Source organism: Phocoena sinus, chromosome 18 (assembly GCF_008692025.1).
Source record: "Phocoena sinus isolate mPhoSin1 chromosome 18, mPhoSin1.pri, whole genome shotgun sequence".
Lineage (NCBI taxonomy): Eukaryota > Metazoa > Chordata > Mammalia > Artiodactyla > Phocoenidae > Phocoena > Phocoena sinus.
In genome coordinates, this window is record NC_045780.1 from 15,399,978 (window position 1) to 15,425,310 (window position 25,333).

General features: G+C 41.3%; 2 pseudogenes; both read right to left on the reverse strand.

The window, feature by feature from the left end:
• Window positions 1–6,317: 6,317 nt before the first annotated feature.
• Window positions 6,318–12,832, reverse strand: LOC116743313 (annotated as a pseudogene).
• LOC116743379 lies at window positions 6,951–7,086 on the reverse strand (annotated as a pseudogene).
• Window positions 12,833–25,333: the final 12,501 nt, after the last annotated feature.

Consider the following 25,333-nt stretch of genomic DNA (forward strand, 5'->3'; position numbering starts at 1 on the left):
GCAGCTGAATTACCTTGCCCAAGGAGCTTTTAACATCTTGGCAGGGACAGAGCATAAGCCTACCCCACTGGAGACTAGCTGGGCTGGGCCCTGTATTCGATAGCCATCTCAACATATTCAGAGCCATAGGAATCTTTTCCCCCTCTGCTGCTGGTTTCTTTCCATACTTCTAAACTTTGCAAACTAAATGACAAGATGCCGCAGGCTAGGCTAAATTCCGTGCACAATCTCTAGCTGTGCAGCATAGCCAAAGGGACATGCACGGGCTTGCTTTTCCCTCTCATGGAAATAAACAATCCAAGAAGCAGAGCACTCACTTTTTTTTTAAATTTAATTAATTAATTAATTAATTAATTTTTGGCTGCATTGGGTCTTCGCTGCTGCTCGCGGGCTTTCTCTAGTTGCAGCGAGTGGGGGCTACTCTCCGTTGCAGTGCACGGGCTTCTCTTTGCGGTGGCTTCTCTTGTTGTGGAGCATGGGCTCTAGGCACGCGGGCTTCAGTAGTTGGAGCACACAGGCTCAGTCGCTGTAGTTCAAGGGCTCTAGAGCACAGGCTCAGTAGTTGTGGCGCACGGGCTTAGTTGCTCTGTGGCACGTGGGATCTTCCTGGACCAGGGATCGAACCCGGATTCTTAACCACTGCACCACCAGGAAGCCCCAGAGCACTCACTTTTTTTAGGACCAGATGTTCATTCACCTCATGACGTGGGTTGTCCCTGCCAGTAAAGAGCAGGGAGCCCAGTGGTCCAGACTGACCAGATCAGTGTGGCACCTGACACCCGAGAATGTCATCTAGCTGTTCCCCACGGTATATTCTTGCCACACCTCAAGTGAATGGCCAAAGGGTCCAAGCCCAAACTACCATCTAACTGAAAGCTATTACAATCTAGGATTTTAAAGTTACATATCCTAGACCATCACAAGGCGTAGTAGACCACATGCAGTTGAGTTTTGCCATTTCTTTCCATTTGAGGGATCCCCATACGTAATTGTCCACAGTTGTTATGGGGCATCAGAGAGCCAGCATGAAGTCTTGTGTCCAGAAGTTCACTGATTCCAAACATATTACACAACTGTCACGTTAGTTTTTACACAGAAAATGATTCTCTGCAAACTTAGCCAAGATGACTTATTAGCTTTGATCTTCTAATTGAACTGTGTTTCTCTCCCATCTTCCTCCATCATTTTCCAATTAACCTGATGGGGCAAAAGATAAGTTGCCAAAAAACCCGTTTTCACTCTGATAAAAGTGCTTTTTAGTAACGTTTAACAGCAATGTTTTAGTGCCCCCTACTGGTATGTGACATTAGTGGTCCATTTGCAAAAAAGGTTCACTTAACCTTTTAGAGAAAAGATAATAAACTCAGATAAGAAAAAAGAGTCTTTTATGAGCCTTTAAAATTTGTCTAATTTTTATACTATATAAATACTTAAGAGTAATAGATACTCCACCATTTTTATTGTTCATTGTATAGGCATATTTTAACATTAAACATCTTGATTAATTTATATCTTTCACTCTATCCAGTATTTAGTTGGGGTGAAAAAAACTTTATCAGTTTCATTTTGGGAACCGGATCATTTTTATTTAATAAGTAAATATACTCGTTAAGAGAGAATTTCCATTAGATCTTCACACCCTCTCTGAGGCTGCTTATTAGTCTAAAATAGAACCTTTGTTTCACTTCAGAAAAAGGGAGGAAGTAGGCTTTGGGAATGGATCCATCTTTAAAGGAAATTTATGCTTTGGATTTTCATGAACAATGGATAATAATTATGGAGGCAGATTGCTGAATAGCCATTATGATAAAATCCAAAATCCCAGTAAGGAGAAAGGACAAACACTCCATGCCATAAGAGATCAGGAGACAGAAGAACTACTAGATGGGACAGGAAGTAAGGCAAAGAGGTGGGGAGGGTGGGTGAGAGTTGGAACTGGAGTGATGATTAGTTAAATGTGGAGAAAGATTTTTGTCCCTGATAAAGCAAGCCCTGTTTTAGATAGTAAAATAATTTTGGAACAACGATTTGCACTTAGAAACCATTTTTTTCTCATTGTATTTGGGTAGAATGTGCAGCCAGCTAGGGCAAAGGGAGCCCATATGGCCTAGAGCTCCCTGTCTACTCCTAGCCAACACTAAAGGGGAGAAAATGTAAGTGGGCGTCCAAGAGCGTTCCACAGCCAACTGGAGCCTGGTCTGTGCTGAAAGGTCCCAAGGGCCCAAGAGGGGAAGAGACGCAGTGATTCGGGGTTTCCACTTCAGTCAGTGATGGGCGAGCCTGTTTTTGAAAGCCAGAGGGAAACTAGAGATGGCTTCATGTCAAATATGGGCCAAGTGAAACCTTTTCACTCATAATCTTGTACCAGGTTTGAAAGATTAGCCCTGACAGTGAAAACCACTCTCAAAGTATTAGATCCTCACAAAGAGCAAAGCTTCGCAGGAAATTTAAACTTCCCGAAATACTCTCCTCAAGGATTTTCTAAGCTGTTTTCAATCCTTTAGACTTGACCTTCTACTCAGACTTTTTTCCCTTATCCTACTTTTCATTTTAAAATTCATTGGAGGAGCATTTAAGATACATTTGTCATATAACTTTTACTTCTGTCACTTATTTCCACCTCTTGCTTTTAAAATCTGTTAAGTGAGAAGTGAACATTTCATCAAGGCATATACTTAAAATGTCCAAAACCATGGAATGTCTCAGTATGTTCTGCCAAAATCTTAATTCTAGGTATTTTAGCTTCAATTTTAATACCTGCCATTATTAGTCATACTGTAGGGGAAGAAAAGCTGCCTTAACTGACAGTTCTTCTAAAACCAAACCTACCCGTTATAATTTCGCAGGAACTAGACAACTTGAAAGCTGTCTCCAGGGCCTATTTCTCATAAGGTCAGAAGCACATTATAAATTTAACTCAGCTTTACGTCTCAGCTCGCGCTCTAGGGGAAGGGAAGGGACAGGACAAATGTTTATTGTTTTAATAACCAAGCCTATTAAAATACAGATCGTTATTATGAAAGAGCTCATATTCACCTCCATTCCATAGCTAGACTAAAATACCTAGCCCAAAAAAAGAATAAAAACAGACGGTCACCTACAAACACATTATGGCTTATCCAGTCTTGAATGGGGATGTGGGGCTTCTTGTTTTGAAATCACAACCCGTACAGGTAGGTAAAGTTGGAAACCCTGATATAAAAAGCAGTTGCCCTGATTTTCTTTATGCTGAGTTCTTACCACTAACTTAGAGAAAACCTAGGATTGCATAGTTTTTCAACAAGATACTCACTGATGCTTCCTTACACAATGTTTATGAATAAGAACTAACCTTTAGTTCCTGCTAATTATGTGTCTCAGGCGCTGTGTTAAGCACTGTATTGTACAACACAGCACAACCCTGTAGGCTAGGAACTGAGTTTTACAATCGCTGTCAGATGGGGAAACTGAGGCACAGAGGCAGTAAGTAATTGACGCACAGTGGCACAGCTGGTCATGGAGCCAGGCTACCCGTGTCAGTGATCTAAGTGTTGTTTGCTGCACGGACACTGGGCCACACTGCCCCGTGGGAGCAAGCGGGGAGTCCGGGGCTCGCGCTGCAGCGAGTGCCTGGGAGGAGGCCTCCCAGCAGCCAAGTGCTGAGCTGTGTCTTTCAGGGATGGTAAGGAGTTTCCTAATCAGAGAAGGGGGTGTGGTGCTCTAAACAGGGAGAAGAGCAAATGGAAAGGTACAAAGGGGTAAAGTTTGCCGTTTAATCGGTGCAGAGCTATGGAGGGCTTTTTTGGGGTAGGTAGGGGTGGGGAGAGGCTTTTTAAAAAGAAGATGATCGGGCTTCCCTGGTGGCGCAGTGGTTGGGAGTCCGCCTGCCGATGCAGGGGACGCGGGTTCGTGCCCCGGCCCGGGAAGATCCCACATGCCGCGGAGCGGCTGTGCCCGTGAGCCATGGCCGCTGAGCCTGCGCGTCCGGAGCCTGTGCTCCGCAACGGGAGAGGCCACAACAGTGAGAGGCCCGCGTATCGCAAAAACAAAGAAAAGAAAAGAGAAGATGATCATTATCAACACTGTGTTTTAAAACAAGATCACCCTGGAAAAATTGTGTGATCTACTTTTAGCTCTTTTAATCATGCACATAGAAGCGAATGCAACCCCATTGTTCTTGGGGAAGACAGGAAAGTGATGCTTCAGAAGATGCAAAGTGCTCCACTATTATCTTCTCATAAGACTGTGTTCCGTATATTATGTTTTCATTAGCGGAACACCTCCTCCCCGAATCTGGATTTAGCCCACTCCATGCTTATACATTATAAAATGATCTTACAAATGTGCTGAGCAGATGTTTGCAAGGATGGTGGAACTGAGGGAGAGATCTGGGCGTTTGATCCCTTCTCCACCTGTAACTGGATGGAGAGCGGGAAAGGGGACTGGGCGGCTCAGCATGGACGAGGCTGAGCTCTCTGTCCCTCAAGTGAGGGGAATCAAGAAAACTGACCTGAGCTTGGGGAGATCTTTAGAACAAGAAAGTAGGTTTTCATATATTGGGATAGTTTAAGAAAACCTTGTCATTCTGTTATATTTTCATCAAACATTTATTGAATTTCAACTCTGCCAGCTAGCATGCTAAACCTTGTTCACTGAAAATGAACAAGGCACATTTTGGGAACTTTGGCAACTTTGCTTAAAAAAAAAAAAAAAAGCAACCTCTTAGCTCTATTCTTCATGCCACTGATTTGGTAGTTATGGGTAAGGCCAAGAAGCGTCCTAAATATTGCTTATTGAAAACCACCACAATAGGTGATGGGTTGGGGGAATGCCCTGACTGTCCAGTGGTTAGGACTCGGGGTTTTCTCTGCTGTGGGCCCAGGGTTCGATCCCTGGTTGGGGAACTAAGATCCCACAAGCTGCATGGTACAGCCCCAAAAATAAAAAAAATAAAATGTGGGAATCCCAAAGAATTTAAGAATTAAAAACAAATGATGAGAAAGGGGTACCATGACTCAATTTCTGCCTTAAAAAAAATATGTACCCTGGACATGTCTGTCGGGTAGACAGTGGTTTCCAGACCCAACTTCTCCTCCCACATGGAACTGACCTGCCTACAGCCCGTAGCTCAGGGAAGCTGCCCTGGACTGGTTGGGGCAGTGTTGACAAGGATTGAATAAAAAGGATCAGAGGTTCTGATCCCAGGGCCAGCCATCCACAGACAGGATCATGAGGTGGCCTAAGAGGATGGTTCTGGCCAATATGGACTATGGTTATTACTAAGCCAGCCAGATGGGCTCCTTCCAAGTTTAAGTATACAGGGTTGAGACAAAGTTGGCTCGTTGGTAGGGAGAGGAGGCCAGGGCAGCAGTAGCAAGAACATGCAGACCATAAGAACCGGGTAGACAGGGGCTTCCCTGGTGGTGCAGTGGTTAAGAATCTGCCTGCCAATGCAGGGGACACGGGTTTGAGCCCTGGTCCAGGAAGATCCCACAGGCCGCGGAGTAACTAAGCCCGTGCGCCACAACTACCGAGCCTGCGCTCTACAGCCTGCGAGCCACAACTACTGAGCCCTCATGCCACACCTACTGAAGCCCACATGCCTAGAACCCATGCTCCACAGCAAGAGAAGCCACTGCAATGAGAAGCCCATGCACTGCAACAAAGAGTAGCCCCCGCGCACCACAACTAGAGAAAGTCCACGTGCGGCAACGAAGACCCAATGCAGGAAAGAAAGGAAGGAAGGAAGGAAGAAAGAAGGACCAGGCAGAGGAGCTGGCTCCTAGAAGGGCCTCTGATCCAGGTTAAGTCCATGTGGACTTATCACAAATCCTTTTTCTCTTAAGGGGGTTTGAGTGAGTGAGTCTTTGCTTCTGAAGTAACTAGTGCCTAGAAACCATCCCAGGAGTAGTGTGGAAGATGGGTTGGCAGAAAGGCAGATTTTTGGCAACTCTGCATTTGATTAAATATTTTATTGCTCTCCTTTCAAATTATTAGTCCAATTGTTTTACATTAGATGCTGTCACTTGTCATTTTCCTCAGGCATTTTCTTTTCACTTTGTACTCCAGACATGGCTGACATTGTGTTCCTTAAACTTTACATCTAATGGGTCCTCTATAAATGTTACATCTAGAAAGCGTGCTGTGCTTAAAGACAACAGTCTACTCCTCCTAAGCTTTTTGACCAACAGGAAATTCAGGTTTCATAAACATAGTAGAACTCCAGTTTGGAGAATTAGGATGATTAAATGTTTGTAAACACTTAGCATTGTTTCTGAATGTTAATTGAAGTCTTTGTTGACTGCCTACCATGTATAGGCTCAATGTTCTGCTCACTCTTTTTTTTTTTTTTAGAAACTGTTTATTTTCCATCAACCTATTTCCATTTTAAGAGTTTGTGGAAGAACAGTTTAAGACCACTCAGTGGTTGTTCCTACCCACTCAGTGGCCTGAGCAGTGGGAGCTGCAGACCGGTCTTCAGTGGCAGGCTGAACACTCCAGTCTTCAGTGGGGAACTGCTGAATAGGCACGGGGACACCTGCACACCTTTGGACCAGTCCGCCGCCTCAGGCTGAGGAGCAGGGAGCTCAGGAGGTGGGGCGGTCCATTCACCCTGAAACTCCTCCTTGGTCACAGCCTTCTCAGCTGCCGCCTGCTCTTCCTTTTCAATCTCTTCAGGATCTCTGTAGAAGCAGAGATCAGGCATGACCTCCCATGGGTGTTCACGGGAGACGGTGCCACGCACGTGCAGAACTTCCCGGGCAAGCGTCCACCGCATCAGACCCACTGAGTGAGCTCCCTTTTTAGGATCTTACATCAGGATACATCAAGTTAGTCTGAAAACAGAAAGGTCAAGTAATGCCTGAGAGGTCCAGGAGTAAGAAATAATGGAGAAAAGCAGAAGAAAACACAGGCCATTTTTAAAATGTTTTTTCATCTCTCCTTAAAGCTTTCATGTATTAAAATCATACATTTGTAGCAAGTATTACTATCAAACTTCACTCATTGGGCCAGAGACCCTTGTGATGTTAGCGAAAAACTTGCCCCTCATGTAGCACACTACCTACACTTGTGAGTTCAACTCCTTTTTTTTTTTTTTAAGTCAATAAATTTTTATTTGAGGAATTTCACATGCTATGATTCCTTCCACTGCCAATCCTCCAAAGTTTGATTCTTAATCTTCCAGATAGCCCTTTTAAAAAGAACTTTTGCTCAAGCCACTGTTGTCAAATCACTTAGTCCACAATTCTTTTAGATGGGTTTCTTTGATCTATACTTAAATGTGGACATACTTCAAAAATTACCCAGCTGTAATCTTTGGAAAGCAATTTCTTCAAGCAATTTACTTTTTTTATAAATTTATTTTATTTATTTTTGGCTGTGTTGGGTCTTCGTTGCTGTGTGTGGGCTTTCTCTAGTTGTGGCGAGTGGGGGCTACTCTTCATTGCAGTGCACAGGCTTCTCACTGTGGTGGCTTCTCTTGTTGCAGAGCACGGGCTCTAGGCAGGCAGGCTTCAGTAGTTGTGGTGCATGGGCTTCAGTAGTTGTGGCTCATGGGCTTTAGAGCGCAGACTCAGTAGTTGTGGCGCATGGGCTTAGTTGCTCTGCAACATATGGGATCTTCCCGGACCAGGGCTTGAACCCGTGTCCCCTGCATTGGCAGGTGGATTCTTTTTTTTTTTTTCCTGTTTATTTATTTATTTATTTTCTTTAATTTTTAAAAAAAAATTTATTTTGTATTTTTTTTACATCTTTATTGGAGTATAATTGCAGATGGATTCTTAACCACTACGCCACCAGGGAAGTCCCAAGCAATTTACTTTAAGGCCCTAGAAGTTAAATTGTAGGGAGTACATTGCTATTTTGGCAAATGATCTAAAATATATTATTCCTTAATCGTTTCGGTTATGATGTTGAATTGAGAGGCCCCAGTAAATGCAATGTAAGCAAAGAGGAGCAATGATGAAAGCAGCTAGGCTTTCCCGGTCTCATCCCTTTGCAAGGTGGATTTAATTTTCCGGCTCTGAAGTCCAAAAGAAGAATATTTGTTGTATCCTTAAACCCCCACCCCCACCCCCACCAGACACACACGCATATTACTCTTACTATATCTCTATAGTGAGTAGATACAAATAGAGACATCTAGCTCTCTGCATGTAGTGGACATGAATAGATAATAGATGGGTAAATAGATGATAGATGATGGATGGATGGATGGATAGATAGACAGACTAATGTAAGAATAGAGTAGAACAGACCAGAAATAGTCTTATTGACAAGTCCAAGAATCTCTTGACATTATGCTGTCTTGAAGAAAAATACATCCACTTTCATCACAGGACCTTTATGATACTGGAGGCCTTCCAAACTTGCACACAATTAATTTCCAACTCTTACTCATTTGAAGCAATAGAGTCAACATTTCCTTCCTACTCCAACTTTTTAAAAATTGTTAGATGCTGTCTTAGTCCGTTCGGGCTGCTGTAACAGAAATACCATAGACTGAGTACCTTATAAACAACAGAAATTTATTCTCACAGTTCAGGAGGCTGGAAGTCCGAGATCAGGGTGCCTTTTCCAGGTCGTAGACTGCTGACTTCTTGCTATTTCCTCACATGGCAGAGAGCAGAGGACAAGCTCTTTTGTGACTCTTTTATGAGAACTAATCCCATTCATGGGGGCTCCACCCTCATGACTTTGTCTAATCTCAGTCACCTGCCAAAAGCCCTCCCTCCTAATAGCATCCCAGCAGTGTAGGGTTTCAACGTATGAATTTAGGGGGACACTGACATTCAATCCGTAACAGATTGTGTTGCATATGATACATGGTACCAGACAGTGGACTTGCTACTGGCTGGGGGAGAGTTAGGAACCCGGAAGACCCAAAGGGGCATTAATGAAAGGACGTTTACATTCTAACTTAAAATACAGAGAGACAGGGTCAACCTTTCACCCTATACTTGCCCCCAGCAGGTCCTGGGGACAATTTTGGTCATCAGGCCTTGACAGATCCTCAGCTCTAGGAACACCAATTCCATATTTGCTCCTGTAACCAAATCAGCCTCTTGGTCTTCTTTGCCCAAATCAGATTAGGTCCCTAGGGCTGCTCTGAATAGCTGCACAAGTAGTAGGTTCAGCCACATAACATGGTCACTATTTGACTATTCTTGACCTACGTAAACAGCAGTTCCATGTAGTTCAACCCAATACTTGCTGACAGAAATATACTTCCAGTGTTTTTCAACAAGGACAATACTGACATTTGGGGCAGGACTGTCCTGTGTATTACAAGGTGTTTAGCATTCCTGGCCTCCAGTCACCAAACACCCGTAGCACCACCCTCCTCTAAGAGTCATGGTGACAACCAAAAAACAAAAACTATCTTTCCGACACACATTTTCAGGTATCCTCTGAGTGGGGCAGTAACATTCCATAATGAGTTTATATAGGATCGTAAGTAAATGTCTTGAGATTTTCATATATCACCAGCAAGTAAAAGAGAGAGAGATGACAGATGGTAAAGTGATTTTCCAAAAGCAGAGGACACAATGTCAGAACCAGAAACCATCAGATTCAGATTGGTTTGCAATTAAACCACCAAAAAGTCAGCCCATGTTTCCAAAATTCATGGAATTTTGGAGGAGTGTCAAGTGTTCAACCTACATAGTACCTAGCACAAAATAGGCACTCAATAAATGTGTGGGACGACTGGAAGGATACCTAATCTGATTGGGTTCAAATATACTGATCACTGATTAACACTGTCTTATAGCTAATTGTTTGTATACCTGTCTCTCACTCAAGACTGAAGCTGCTATAGCCAGGGGTCATGACTGATTTACCTTTCTCTCCTGCAGTGGTTTTGTAAATAGCAGGGAATATCTTGTACATAGTAAAGGTCAAAATCAGTGGAATATGATGAAAGTTATAAGTGGACACACTATCTACTAAAGCGTTGGTCCCCTGGCTCCTGGCTGTCTTTCAGAAGCAACTTGGGGAGGGAGGATTGTTAAAACCTCAGATTCCCAAGACTCACCCCAGAGTCTCTGAAATCAGAATCTTAGGACTGAATTAGCAACATTTGTATTTTTATCAGTCTCCCCAACTGGCTCCACCAATATGCCTGCCTGGGGCCAGTTTTGAAGACCTGGGTTTACAGAACCAACATCTACAGCAGTGTTTCTCATACTTGCAAGATGACAGAATTTGTTATACAAATGTCCAGGTCCCTGCCTTGGAGACCCTGATCAGAAAGTCTGGGGTGGGTCCCAGGAGTCTGTGGTTTTAATAAGCATCCCAGGTGATTCTTCACTTGATCTTAGCCAAAAGACCGAGAAGCGATGCCAGGTGATTCTTATAACCAATCAGCATTACTAGTTAAAGGAAGGCCTGCTGAACCTAGTCCCCAGGCTGAAGGCTAGATGCCCACTTGAGGTTTTGTGGTTGGTTGCTATGTGCAGCATATTATAGCAGGAGCTGTTGGAGGAGGTACTTACCAAAAGGTTAAGTAAACTAAGAAAGAGGAAGACTTGGCCTACAAGAATATAACCAACCTAGGAGAGAGGTATCCTTAAGAAAACGTAACAAGAGACCCCAGGGTGACAGCTGTTCACTATGTGCAGAGGGCAACCAATCCAGAGCCGGTGAAAAGCTCCCAGGTAAGACTTCTTCAAGAAGGTGAAATTGATGGCGCCGATGCATGTCAGTATCTTGAGTGGAGAGGAAGCAGCCGCACAACAGGAGATCAGCTCGGTGCTTTGTGACCACCTAGAGGGGTGGGACAGGGAGGGTGGGAGGGAGACGCAGGAGGGAGGAGATATGGGGATGTATGTTTACGTATAGCTGATTCAGTTTGTTATAAAGCAGAAACTAACACACCATTGTAAAGCAATTATACTCCAATAAAGATGTTTTAAAAAAAAGGGATGTAGGGCTTCCCTGGTGGCGCAGTGGTTGAGAGTCCGCCTGCCAATGCAGGGGATACGGGTTCGTGCCCCGGTCCGGGAGGATCCCACATGCCGTGGAGCCGCTGGGCCTGCGCGTCCGGAGCCTGTGCTCCGCAACGGGAGAGGCCACAGCAGTGAGAGGCCCGCGTACAGCAAAAAAAAAAAAAAAAAAAAAAAAAAAGGGATGTAGATATTTAGAAGGTTTTTTTTTGTTTGTTTGTTTTTTTCAGTACGCGGGCCTCTCACTGTTGTGGCCTCTCCTGTTGCGGAGCACAGGCTCTGGACGTGCAGGCTCAGCGGCCAAGGCTCAGGGGCCCAGCCTCTCTGCGGCATGTGGGATCTTCCCAGACCGGGGCACGAACCCGTATCCCTTGCATCGGCAGGCAGACTCTCAACCACTGCGCCACCAGGGAAGCCTAGAAGGTTTTTATTTAATCTTTCTATTGGAAGTACAGTACCTATTTTAAATTAATTATTTATTTATTTTATATTTATATATATTTTTTTGCGGTACGCGGGCCTCTTGCTGTTGTGGCCTTTCCCGTTGCAGAGCACAGGCTCAGGACACGCACGCTCAGCGGCCATGGCTCACGGGCCCAGCCGCTCCGTGGCATGTGGGATCTTCCCGGACCAGGGCACGAACCTGTGTCCCCTGCCTTGGCAGGCGGACTCTCAACCACTGCGCCACCAGGGAAGCCCCTCTTTTTTTAATTTTTAACATCTTTATTGGAATATAATTGTTTTACAATGGTGTGTTAGTTTCTGCTGTATAACAAAGTGAATCAGTTATACATATACATATGTTCCTATATCTCTTCCCTCTTGCGTCTCCCTCCCTCCGACCCTCCCTATCCCGCCCCTCTAGGTGGTCACAAAGCACCGAGCTGATCTCCCAGTGCTATGCAGCTGCTTCCTACTAGCTATCTATTTTACATTTGGTAGTGTACATATGTCCATGCCACTCTCTCACTTTGTCCCAGCTTACCCTTCCCCATCCCCGTTTCCTCAAGTCCATTCTCTAGTAGGTCTGTGTCTTTATTCCTGTCTTGCCCCTAGGTTCTTCATGACCTTTTTTTTTTTAGATTCCATATATATGTGTTAGAATAGCATATTTGTTTTTCTCTTTCTGACTTACTTCACTCTGTATGACAGACTCTAGGTCCATCCACCTCACTACAAATAACTCAATTTCTTTTTTTTTTTTTTTTTTTTTTGCGGTATGCGGGCCTCTCACTGCTGTGGCCTCTCCCGTTGCGGAGCACAGGCTCCGGACGCGCAGGCTCAGCGGCCATGGCTCACAGGCCCAGCCGCTCCGTGGCATGTGGGATCTTCCCGGACCAGGGCACGAACCCATGTCCCCTGCATCGGCAGGCAGACTCTCAACCACTGCGCTACCAGGGAAGCCCTCAATTTCTTTTCTTTTTATGGCTGAGTAATATTCCATACCTCTTACTAGTATATCTTATCTTCAGTTCAAAACTTCTGTTTTACCTTCTGTGGAACAAATCTCCAGTTTTTGCCAGAGTAGGGGCAGGTGATATAGGCACCTAGCTGCTTTTTTTTTTTATTGAAGTATAGTTGATTAGCAATATTAGTTTCAGGTGTGTAGCATAGTGAGTCAATTTTATACATTGTGCTCCATTTAAAGTTATTACAGAACAATGGGAATATTTCTCTGTGCTGTATAATATATCTTGTTGCTTATTTATTTCATACATTGTACCTAGCTGCTTCCTAATATTTTCAATCAGTCTTTCTTATTTTGTTATACCTACCACCTTCTGCCTTCACTTGCAGAGGAATGTGGTATAATCAATTACTGATCTTGCCAGAGGCGGGGGAGTTCTATAGAGTAAAACAGGTTGTTCCCATTTTCTTGGTCTGCTAATCCCTTATCACTCACCCATTGTCTATCCAGCCTCCAAAATCTTTTCACCTTTTCTCTATTCTTTCCAACTTTACATGCTTATGACTTAAAAAAGAAATCCCTTTCCTGTCATTTTAGTAAGGTTTCAGGAGGGAAGGTAGATGGCAAGAGTTCAATCTGTTATCTTTAGACAGAAACTCTGGTATAGATTGCAATTATGACAAATGTCAAAACTTTTTATTATGGAAAGCTTCAAATGTATACAAAATACAGAGGATGTTAATAAACCCCTCATATTACTCACCGCACAGTTTCAACAATTACCAATTTGTAGTCAACATTGTTTCATCCATATCCCTTCCTATTTGCCCCTCCTCCTGGATTCTTTTGAAGCAAATCCCTGACATCATATCACTTCGTTTGTAAATCAATAATGGATTTGAAGTGCTTGAGTAACTGCCTCTAGAGAATGAATTTCTGATGAGCGCACTTCAAATGTTAACTAATCCCCTCTGGAGTGTGGGTTCCTAATTAGTGTACTTCAAATGTGAACAGCCTCTAGGATATGGATTAAAGTTAATTTATACACACATACATCACACTGTTTTGTTTTAAATTTTTATTGGAGTTTAGTTGATTTACAACGTTGTGTTTGTTTCAGGTGTACTACATCACACTGTTAATACTAAAGTATTTTAAAGTAAATCACCCTACAGACAACCTAACGCTGTGGAACTCAAAAGTCTAGAATTCATAGGTTTTGTTATCCGACCAGAGGGGAGATACAATATTAGAAAACAGAGGTTATTCGTGGAGAAAGGTGGAGAACTTGAGATAATGTTGGACACACAACAAGAAATAGAGACATTGTTTAATATGATTAGGGCCCAGAGAGAGGTCAGGCTAGGTATTCATATTTAATAGTTGTTCTTACAGAAACAAGAATTGAGAGCATGTGCACAAGTGGTTTGTTCAAATGAGAGGGCAGAAAGAGACGAGAACGGCCTGAGCTGGGGATGGGAGAGGAAAAGGCGATGCCTGTTGGACAGAAAGGGAGTTGGGTGGTGACACTTTCAATTTACAATACTTCATCACAGCGAGTGTGCTATACACATTTGTATATGCTGTACTCTATGGGCAGGGCTCTTAACCACCTGGTTGTGAACTCTTTTTTTGTTTTGGCTTCACCACACAGCTTGTGGGATTTTAGTTCCCTAATCAGGGATTGAATTTGGGCCCTCAGCAGTGAGAGCAGAGTCCTAACCACTGGACTGGCAGGGAATTCCCTGGTTGTGAACTCTTGAAGAAACCTCTGGGGAATTCCCTGGAGGTCCAGTTGTTAGGACTCAGTGCTCTCACTGTCGGGGCCCCGGGTTCGATCCCCAGTTGGGGAACTAAGATACCCAACAAGCCTCTCAGGGTGGCCAAAAAAAAAAGAAACCTGTGGACTTCCTCTCAGAGTAATGTTTTTAAATGCATAAAATATAATATATAGGACTATGAAGGAAGACAGTTATGTTGAAATACAGTTATCAAAATATTTTTAATGTTATATAAGGAGTTACTCTTTTTCGACACATTAAATAACAAGATCTAGTGGCAGGTCTAATAATTACTGTAACTTTGAAGCGGTAATGAGTGTAAATTATATTTTGAGATATCTGCAACAACTCTAATGTGATATGAAAATAGCTGTGACTTCTATGGGTGACAGAGTCTTAATACTACTATTACTACTGTGTTTTGTTGTATACATTCATAATTGAAGGAAATGCTAATTTTCAGTTACAGGCGAATGGAAATAAGGAAGTAATTTTTTTTCCCCTAAGTTCACAGACACTCCCCAACCCTGAATTCTATCTACATATATACCTCCTTCCCCAGTGAGACCCTAGACGCCAGGTTAAGACGCCATGGTGGGCGATTAGTTGAATTACTTTATTAATTCAACAGCTATTTATTGCATGTCAATCTGTGCTAGACATGGAGATACAAGGATAACTAAGCTTCAAGGAGCTCACAGTGAAGATGGGGAGACTGACACACAAATAGATGATGGCTATTCAGTATGGCAGGTGCAATGACAGGGGAAAGCCTGGTGTATAAGGAGGGGCAGAGGAGGCCTCTGCAAGCAGTTATGCACGAAATAAGTGAGTGACTTGAGGTCAAAGTGAACTTGGATCCGAGCCTGTGCTCCACAATGGAGGACCTGTAGGCTGAGCTGTGAAAAACCTCAGGATAAGCTGTATCCACCACACGGAGCCCAACATGCTGGTCAAGCCCCTGTACCAGCCATGCCTACCTCCTTTTCCAGCCCCTTCTTGAGGCACTCTCCCGATCACTCTCTTAGTCTCCAGGTCTTAAACACACCATTTTCTTTCCTGCCTCAAGACCACCCTATGTGCTGCAGCTTCTTCTCCTCACTCCCAACACCACACACACACACAAACACACACACACACACACACACAGCTTATGCCTATTCATCCTTTAGTTCACAACTTAAACATCACTTCTTTGTGACTCTCCCCTATGTGCACAATACAGTATTTAACTAGCCCTCTCTTTTTTAAAAAAATTTTTAAATTGAAGTATAGCTGATTTACAACGTTGTGTTAGTTTCAGCAAAGTGATTCAGTTATACATATATGTATATATTCTTTTTCAGATTCTTTGCCCCAATAGGTTATGACAAAATATTGAGTAGAGTTCCCTGTGCTATACAGTAGGTCCTTATTAGTTATCTATTTTATATATAGTAGTGTGTATATGTTAATCCCAAACTCCTAATTTATCCTTTCCCCTCTTTCCCCTTTGGTAACCATTAGTTTGTTTTCTGTCTGTGGGTTTATTTCTGTTTTACATGTAAGTTTATTTGTATCATTTTTATAGTTTTAGATTCCACATGTAAGCGATAGCATATGATATTTGTCTTTGTCTGGCTTACCTCACTTAATATGATAATCTCTAGGTCCAACCATATTGCTGCAAAAGGCATTATTTCATTCTTTTTTATGGCTGAGTAATATTGCATTGTGTGTGTGTATGTGTGTTTCTTTATATATATATATATATATATATATATATATATATATATACACACACACATATATATATACCACATCTTCTTTATCCATTCATCTGTTGATGGACATTTAGGTTGCTTCCATGTCTTGCTATTGTAAATACTGCTGCAATGAACATTGGGGTGCGTGTATCTTTTTGAATTATGGTTTTCTCTGGATATATGCCCAGGAGTGGGGTTGCTGGATCATATGGTAGTTCTATTTTTACTCTTTTAAGGAACCTCCATACTGTTCTCCATAGTGGTTGTACCAATTTACATTCCCACCAACAGTGTAGGAGGGTTCCCTTTTCTCTACACCCTCTCCAGCATTTATTTGTAGACTTTTTGATGATGCCCATTCTGACCAGTGTGAGGTGATACCTCATTGTAGTTTTGGTTTGCATTTCTCTAATAATTAGCAGTGTTGAGCATCTAACCAGCCATCCCTGATGGACATTTGTCTCTAGTTTTTCATAATTACCAGCAATGAAGTCTCACACACACATATGCACACACACAACTTTTTATACTTGTACCTACATCTCTGATAGATCCATTTCTAGAAGTGAAACTGCTAAGACAAATGCACATTTAATGTTTCAATCAGTACTACCGATAGCTCTCAAAAAGGTGCGCTAGAAGGGCGTTCCTGGTGGCGCAGTGGTTGAGAGTCCGCCTGCCGAGGCAGGGGACACAGGTTCGTGCCCCGGTCCGGGAAGATCCCACATGCCGCGGAGCGGCTGGGCCCGTGAGCCATGGCCGCTGAGTCTGCGCGTCCGGAGCCTGTGCTCCGCAACGGGAGAGGCCACAACAGTGAGAGGCCCGCGTACCGCAAAAAAAAAAAAAAAAAAAAAAAGGTGCCCTAGAGAACCTGCTTTCTCACATTCTTAACAATATTGGATCTTACTAAGCTTTTCAATATTTGTTAATATTTTCATAAGATGGCTGCAGTCTCATTGCTAACTTTGCATATCTTTGATTATTAATGAGATTGAACATTTTATCATTCTATTATTTAAGATAAGATGTAATTAGTTTGACATTATAGATAGAAGGATAGAGACTGAAAAAAAGAAAATTAAAATTTCTGCTAAAGAATAAAGGAACATCTTAGGAAGGAAAAGCACCTTCTCAGCTTTGATATAAATGGCATTCATGCCTAATGCACATCTTGCTGCAAACGGAGCGTTTTAAACCATGTTTAAAGTTAACCCATATATAATTGGCTGCTCTGCTTCAGAATTATTACTGGAGATGCTGCGTGATCCTATATTGGTAAATTTTCTGATACATAATCATCAAATTATAAGCTGCCCCTTTGTGTGCACATCTTGGTTTCTGTGTGTTTTATTTCGGGTTTTTTTTTTTTTTTTTTTTTTTTTGGCCACAGCACGTGGCTTGTGGGATCTTAGTTCCCTGACCAGGGATCGAACCTGGGCTCTCAGCAGTAATTTAATTGATAGGATTGTATTAATGTCAATTTGCGAATTTTGATCATTGAACTATGGTTGTGTAAGTTAACATTAGGGGGTGCTGGGTGAAGGGTATACGTAGACTTATTATTATTTTTTTTTTTTTGACTTATTATTTTTGTAACTTTTCTGTAAGTCTAAAATTATTTCAAAAATAAAAACGTTAATTAAAAGTAAGCTTCATCTGAAGTATGATTTTCATAACACACATTAAAAACCACATCCTCCTGCTCATAGCTATGCTGAGGATTTGAATATTATTCAGAATTTCCCCTAATACTGAATTGCTCTTCACTGGAACCACGTGGTTTCACAGAATGCTGAAATGTTTTAAAAACAATTTGCATTCTCTTTTTCTTTTATCTTTGAGTTTATGGAGCTCCCTGTTGTTCATTCAGAAAATAATTCTTACCAGCTTAAGCTACCAATTAATGTAAAAGAAGGAAGGGTCCCTGATCTGAATCTGGGGTTCTCAGCTGTGTCATAAATGAACTATGAAATCACTGGCAACTTACTCCCTCTGGGCCTCCATTTTCCACACCTATGAAATGAGTGAATTAGTAAAAGATATTTGGCTTTCTCAGTTGGGGAATTCTGTGCTTCATATTCATAATTCCTGACTCCTACTAGCTTGACCTCCACCTCCAAGTTAGGCTAAAAGTTTTGATGTAGAAGTGACCAAAGACTGTAAATGCCAGTTTGTAGCTCAATACGTTAAGGCATTAACCAGTTAATGTACGTGGCAGAGGTAATTGGGTTCTTAATTTTTAATATCTCAGAAAGTTTAACAAAGATCTTAATCTCATTTAAATCTCTTGATTTTACACACTAATGAATAGCAGTAAGTTATTTTCACATGGTGAAATTCAATCCATCTAAATCAGAAGCTTCATTTTAGGACCATATTTCAAATTCCTTTCCCACGGAAGCATGGTTCGGCAGCCACAAGTATGGCACACCTGACTCTTTCCTCCCCTTTCTTTTCCTGATCCCTCTTGCTGATGGTATAGGGAATAGAGATTGACTCAAAGTCAGACAATGGTGGCCTAAACCACCAGTCTGTGGATTATTACAAGCTGACCTAGAGCCTGAAAGAATACTTTTCTTTTTTTTCTTAATTTTATTGAAGTATAGTTGATTTACAATGTTGTTTTAATTTCTGCTGTATGGCAAAGTGACTCAGTTATCACAGGATATTGAATATAGTTCCCTGTATACAGTAGGACCTTGTTGTTTATCCATCCTATATGTACTAGTTTGCATCTGCTAATCTCAAACTCCCAATCCTTCCCTCCCCCACCCCCCTTCCCGTTGGCAACCACAAGTCTGTTCTCTGTGTCTGTGAGTCTGTTTCTATTTCGTAGATATGTTCATTTCATATTCATTTCATATTTTAGATTCCACATATAAGTGATATCATATGGTATTTGTCTTTCTCTTTCTGACTTACCTTGCTTAGAATGATAATGTCTAGGTCCATCCATGTTGCTGCAAATGGCATTATTTCATTCTTTTTAATGGCTGAGTAATATTCCATTATATCTGTTTATATATTTATAGAGATATATATATTCCACATCTTTATCCATTCATCTGTCAATGGACATTTAGGTTGCTTCCATGTCTTGGCTATTGTTCATAGTGCTGCCATGAACACTGGGATGCATGTATCTTTTTTTAAAAATAAATTTATTTATGTATTTATTTGGCTGCATTGGGTCTTCGTTGCTGCGCGCAGGCTTTCTCTAGTTGTGGCAAGCAGGGGCTACTCTTCATTGCAGTACACAGGCTTCTCATTGTGGTGGCTTCTCTTGTTGTGGAGCACAGGCTCTAGGTGTGCGGGCTTCAGTAGTTGTGGCACGTGGGCTCAGCAGTTGTGGCTCGCGGGCTCTACAGCGCAGGCTCAGTAGTTGTGGCGCACGGGCTTAGTTGCTCCGCGGCATGTGAGATCTTCCCAGACCAGGGCTCGAACCCATGTTCCCTGCATTGACAGGCGGATTCTTAACCACTCTGCCAGCAGGGAAGTCCCCATGTATCTTTTTGAATTAGGGCTTTCTCCAGATATATGTCCAGGAGTGGGATTGCTAGATAAAAGAACAATTTTCTTTTTGCCCATAATTACACTGGAGAAATGACTTCTCTTCTCAGTGCTGTTTCTCACTTACCATCCCATTAAAAATTCTTTTTTCATTGTGGCCAATTTGACATTTGCCCCACTGAGCTTTCTGCCTTTAATTTTTTCCCAAATAGCCCTACTGAATTAGCCCCCCCAAACTCTGAGTTATTATTGTTATTCCACTCTTTAATGATTTTTCATCTAAACATTAACTACCACTTCAAAGTTCCTATGTTTGCGATGATCCCATTAGAATATTTTATTGAACCCAAATGAAGAAATTCCTTTTCCCTTTACTCCAGAGTATCCATATAATTGCTCTCAAATCTCTTCTTGAGGGGTACAGGAAAAAAAAACTTGGTTTTTGGAGTTGTTGATCTAGGGTTTAAATCCTGGCTGTACCACATATTTGCAACATTGGGAAATTTATTAAATTCTTGTAAATGGGAATAATACAAACCTTAGAGAATGTTCCAGACTTCAGTGATGTAATATGTGTGGAGCACACAGCACCAGGCCAGTCAGCCGAGGGGAACCCACCACCGCAGTGGTGCCTGTGACCATCTCAGCCATGATGCTGATGACAGTAATTACTCTAGACTGGCACGCATGGAGCAACCACCTCTACTGCCCTCAGCCACTGAGCTACACCCTTCCAGCTTTCCTGCACCTTGGCTAACACGTGCTTCTTCCCGAAATGGTAGGTGGTCCTCTATTTGGCTTGAGAACAGAGCATTCTTTTTTCAAATGGTTGGAGTATCTTCATTATACACATAGACCATAGGACCTAGAATCTAAGGATAGTAGATTCTTTAGAATTAAGTGTGTACATAGACAAAGAAAGGATGTTTTTAATGTCACGGTCTCAACTGTGAAGGTATGATAATCCTTCAAAACTATGGCCAGATTCTGCATATCTTCTAGTTATACACCCACTTCCATTCTTTCCTTAAAATATCATGAAATGTTGTTACATACAAAGGGATATCTGTAATATAATTTTTATTTATTTATTTTTGGCTGCATTGGATCTTTGTTGCTGCGCGCAGGCTTTCTCTAGTTGCGGCTAGCGGGGGCTACTCTGTTGTGGTGAGCAGGCTTCTCACTGTGGTGGCTTCTCCTGTTGTGGAGCACGGGCTCTAGGCGTGCGGGCTTCAGTAGTTGTGGCTCGCGGGCTCAGTAGTTGTGGTTTGCGAGCTCTAGAGAGCAGGCTCAGTAGTTGTGGCGCACGGGCTTAGTTGCTCTGTAGCATGTGGGGTCTTCCCGGACCAGGGATTGAACCCATGTCCCCTGCATTGGCAGGCGGATTCTTAACCACTGCGCCGCCAGGGAAGTCCCTGTAATATAATTTTTAAAGCATGATAATGATCACCTGTGAACCTACCATCCAACTTGGGAAATAGAATGTTAGTGCTGTTTAGGCTCCCTGGGTGTCCCTCCTCAACGCCACAGCCCGTCTCCCTTGGCTCCCTGAGTTACAGTATTGTGTTTATCATTCCTGTGATCTGTGTTATAATCACATTTATTGCTCTGCAATATATTCAGAATTGTAAATGGGAGTCTATTGCCTGTATTCTTCTGCAACTTATTTTTCACCCAACATCTGAAATTCGTCTGTATTGATGTGTATGGCTCTATTTTAATCATTTTTGCTTCTGTTTAGAGTTCCACTGCCTGAATAAAGCACAATTTATTTATTAGTTCTCCAGTCAACGGGCACTTCCTCCCCAATTTTTACTACTTTGAACATTTTTGTAAATGCCTCCCAGCACTTATCTGCAAGGGTTTCTTTAGGTATATACTCCAGAAGCGTTGTTCACAGTTTATATAAATACACACACACACACACACACACACACACACACACACACACACACACGGTAGATGTTTATACTATGTATTTACATATAATTATTAAAAGATAACTAAATGTTTCATGTATGTTATATATTAATAGTTACATACTATATATGTATGTAATATATATTATATATAATTATGTAATTCCAAGAGTATTTGCCAATTTATACTCCCACTAACCTCAACATATGAGTGATATTGCCTATCTTTTGATTTTTCACCCATCTAAAGAATACACAAATGTTATCTCAATATGGGTGTGGTTCTTTTTGTTTGTTTTTGTTTTGCAGTATGCGGGCCTCTCACTATTGTGGCCTCTCCCGTTGTGGAGCACAGGCTCCGGACGCGCAGGCTCAGCGGCCATGGCTCACGGGCCCAGCCGCTCCGCGGCACGTGGGATCTTCCCGGACCGGGGCACGAACCCGTGTTCCCTGCATCGGCAGGCGTACTCTCAACCACTGTGCCACCAGGGAAGGCCTCAATATGGGTTTTTAAAAAAATTTTTTAACTGAAAGGTTCTTTAAATTCTATAGTGCTTTAAAATTTTCAAAATTTCACACATAATTTCATGTAATCCCATAATAGCCTTTCCCCCCACCCCTATGTTGCCCCTCCCCCTCCCCTCTCCCACTGGTAACCACTAGTTTGTTCTATCTGTGAGTCTGCTGCTTTTTTGTTTTATTCATTAGTTTGTTGTATTTTTTAGATTCCACATATAAGTGACATCCTACAGCATTTGTCTTTCTCTGTCTGACGTATTTCACTTAGCATAATATCCTCTAAGTCCATCCATGTTGCTGCAAATGGCAAAATTTCATTCTTTTTTATGGCTGAGTAGTATTCCATTGTGTATATATACACCACATCTTTATCCACTCATCTGTTGATGGATACTTGGGTTGCTTCCATACTTTGGCCATCGTAAATAATGCTGCTATGAACATTGGGGTGCATGTATCTTTTTGAATTAGTGTTTTCTCAATATGGTTTTCATTTGCATTGTCCTCACATTCTTTCATATATTAGCCAGTTATATTAGTTCTTCTATGAAATGCCTGTTTATATATTTTGACCATATTCTTTTGTGTTGTTTTTCTTCTACTCGATTTTTAGGAGTTCTTTGTATACTCTACATACTACTCATTTGGTGATTGTATTGAAGGATTTATCTTCTCCATGTTGGACACGTGTCTTTTCACTCTTGGTGGTATCTTTTTTGATTAAAATTTCTAAATTTTAACATAGCCAAATTTATTAATCTTTTTCTTAGAGATTGTGCTTTGGTATTTTAAATCCTTGCCTACATCAGAGCCATAAAGATATTCTTCTGTATTTTCACTTTAAATGTTTATAATTTTATCTCATTTAAGTATCAAATTCAACTGAATTGGATTTTTTTTTAATATGAGTAGAGAATCCACTTTTTTTCCTTCATGTGTATAACCAATTGTCCTAACACCATTCATTGAATATCCACTCTTTCCATTGATCTGCAATGCCAACTTTGTCATGTATCAAGTTTCCATATACTAATGGGCCTATTTCTGTGTTCTCTATTCTGTTCCATCAGTCTATTTAACTATCTCTGTGTGTAATATCCTAATTATCACAGCTTTATAATAAATCTTTTAAAAAAATATTTATTTGGCCACGTTGGGTCTTAGTTGCGGCACGCGGGTACCTTCGTTACAGCGCGCAGGCTTCTCTCTAGTTGTGGTGCGTGGGCTCCAGAGTGCGCAGGCTCAGTAGCTGTGCAGCGTGGGCTCTAGAGCATGCAGGCTCAGTAGTTGCTGCGCAAGGGCTTAGTTGCCCCATGGCGTGTGCAATCTTAGTTCCCCGACTAGGGATCGAACCCGCATCCCCTGCACTGGAAGGATTCTTAACCACTGGGCCACCAGGGAAAGTCTTGATAGCTTAAAAGTTAAGGCAAGTTCCTTACCTGACCTTGTCTTCTTTTTCAAGAGTATTTTGACTTTTCTTAGTTATTTGCTTCCCTCTATACGTTTAGCTTAAATGTGTGAAGTTCTGTGAAAAACCTTGTTGGGATTTTGAATGAAACTGCATTAAAGCTATATAGATAAATAGCTTACCCATGAACTTGTTATGCATTTGCTTACTTATTTTTAAAATTTTATTAGTTTTATTAAAGTTTTAAAATGTTTTCTTCATAAAGACCTTCATTTATAATTTTCAATACTATAAATGGTATCTTATAAATTGTATTATCTGTTTGTTGCTGGTATATAGACATGCAACTGCAAACTTGCTAAACTAGCCTATTAATTGTAATTTACAGATTCTTTTGTTTTCTACATAATCACAGGCTCTTACTAATGATGGTTTGTTTCTTCCTTTTTATATTAAGTATCTATCTGTGCGTAATAAATTACATCAAACTTAGTGGCTTGAAAGAACATACACTTATTATCCCCATGTTTCTGTGGGTCACTTAGCTGGGCCCCCTGCTCGGGGTCTCACAAGACTTCAATTAACATGTCAGCCAGGCTGTGGTCCTTTTGAGAGCTTAGGACCTTCTTCCAAGATCACATGGTCCTTTTTAGAGCTTAGGACCTTCTTCCAAGATCACATGGTTGCTGGCAGAATTCAGTTCTTTGAGGCTGTAGAACTGAGGTCCCCATTTTGTTGCTGACTGTCAACTGGGGGTTGCTCTCAGCTTCTAGTAACTCCCACAGTTCCTTGCCATGTGGCCGATTCACAGGCCTTCTCACATGGCGGTTTACTATTTCAAAGCCAGTAGCATACTCATCTAGTCACTAAGAGTCCTACGTAACAATGTAATCATAAGAGTGGCTAATTCTGTCACTTTTGCCACAGAACATAATCCAATCAAGGGAATGCCTACACCCATCATCTTCGCCATATTCTATGGATACTTGCTAGAAGCAAGTCTCAGGTTCTGCCTACACTCAAAGAGAGGATGTGATTCACTGGAGATTATCTCTGGGTGGTAAGGTAATTAGAATTTCCCATTCTAATAGCTTTATATTTCTTCTTGCTACATTGCACAGTCTAGGCCTCCAGTATAATACTGACAGTAAATTGTGGTCTTATCATCTTAAAGGAAATGGTTTAATGATTCACCAGAAAGATGTCTGCTGTAAGTTTTTTGTAAATGCCATTTACCAGGTTAAAGAAGTTCTACTTGAAGTTTTCTAGTTTCTTTAAATTATAAATGACTGTTGAATTTTCTCACACTATTTTTTCTATATCCTTTGAGGTGACATATATTTTTTCTCCATTGTCAAACCACTCTTGCATTCCCGGGATAAACTAGATTATCAACTTTTCTTTCCTATTTATTGCTGGATTTTGTTTGCTATTTTGGATCTTTCAAATGTGTCATGATTGAGATTAATCTTTGCTATTCTAATCTCTTGAAACTGAGTTGGATTTTTTTTCCTTCTTTTTCTATGCTTTGGAATAATTTGTAGGATTATTTGCTTTCTGAATATTTTAAACTCTCCTGAGAAACGGTCTGAGCTTATTGTTTTCTTTCTGGAAAGATTTTAAAAATAGAGATACTATTTCTTTAACGGTTATTAAATTATCATTTTTCTTTTAAACTACCCAAAGAGAGCCTCTGGCCCATTTCTTCTTTTCTCTTCTGGCCCATTTCTTCTTTTCTCTTCTGGAAATCTGATTATACAAATGTTACTTTCTTATACTCATCTTTACCTCTCTTTCATCTTTCTTTTCTCTTTGATTCTCTCTGCTGCATGTGGAGAAATTTAGATCTATTTTCCAGTGTCTAATCTGTTGTTAAACTAGAACTAGATGCCACAGGCCACAATTAAGACCTGGCACACCCCAATAAATAATATTTTTAAATAAATAAAAATTAAAAAAAAACCTTCACTAATTTTTTTTTCAGATCTGTTAGATCACTTTTATAGTCTCCTGCTCTATACTTCATTCTAAGTTACACATATTTTTATTTTTTTTAAATTAATTTATTTTATTTATTTTTGCTGTGTTGGGTCTTCGTTTCTGTGCCAGGGCTTTCTC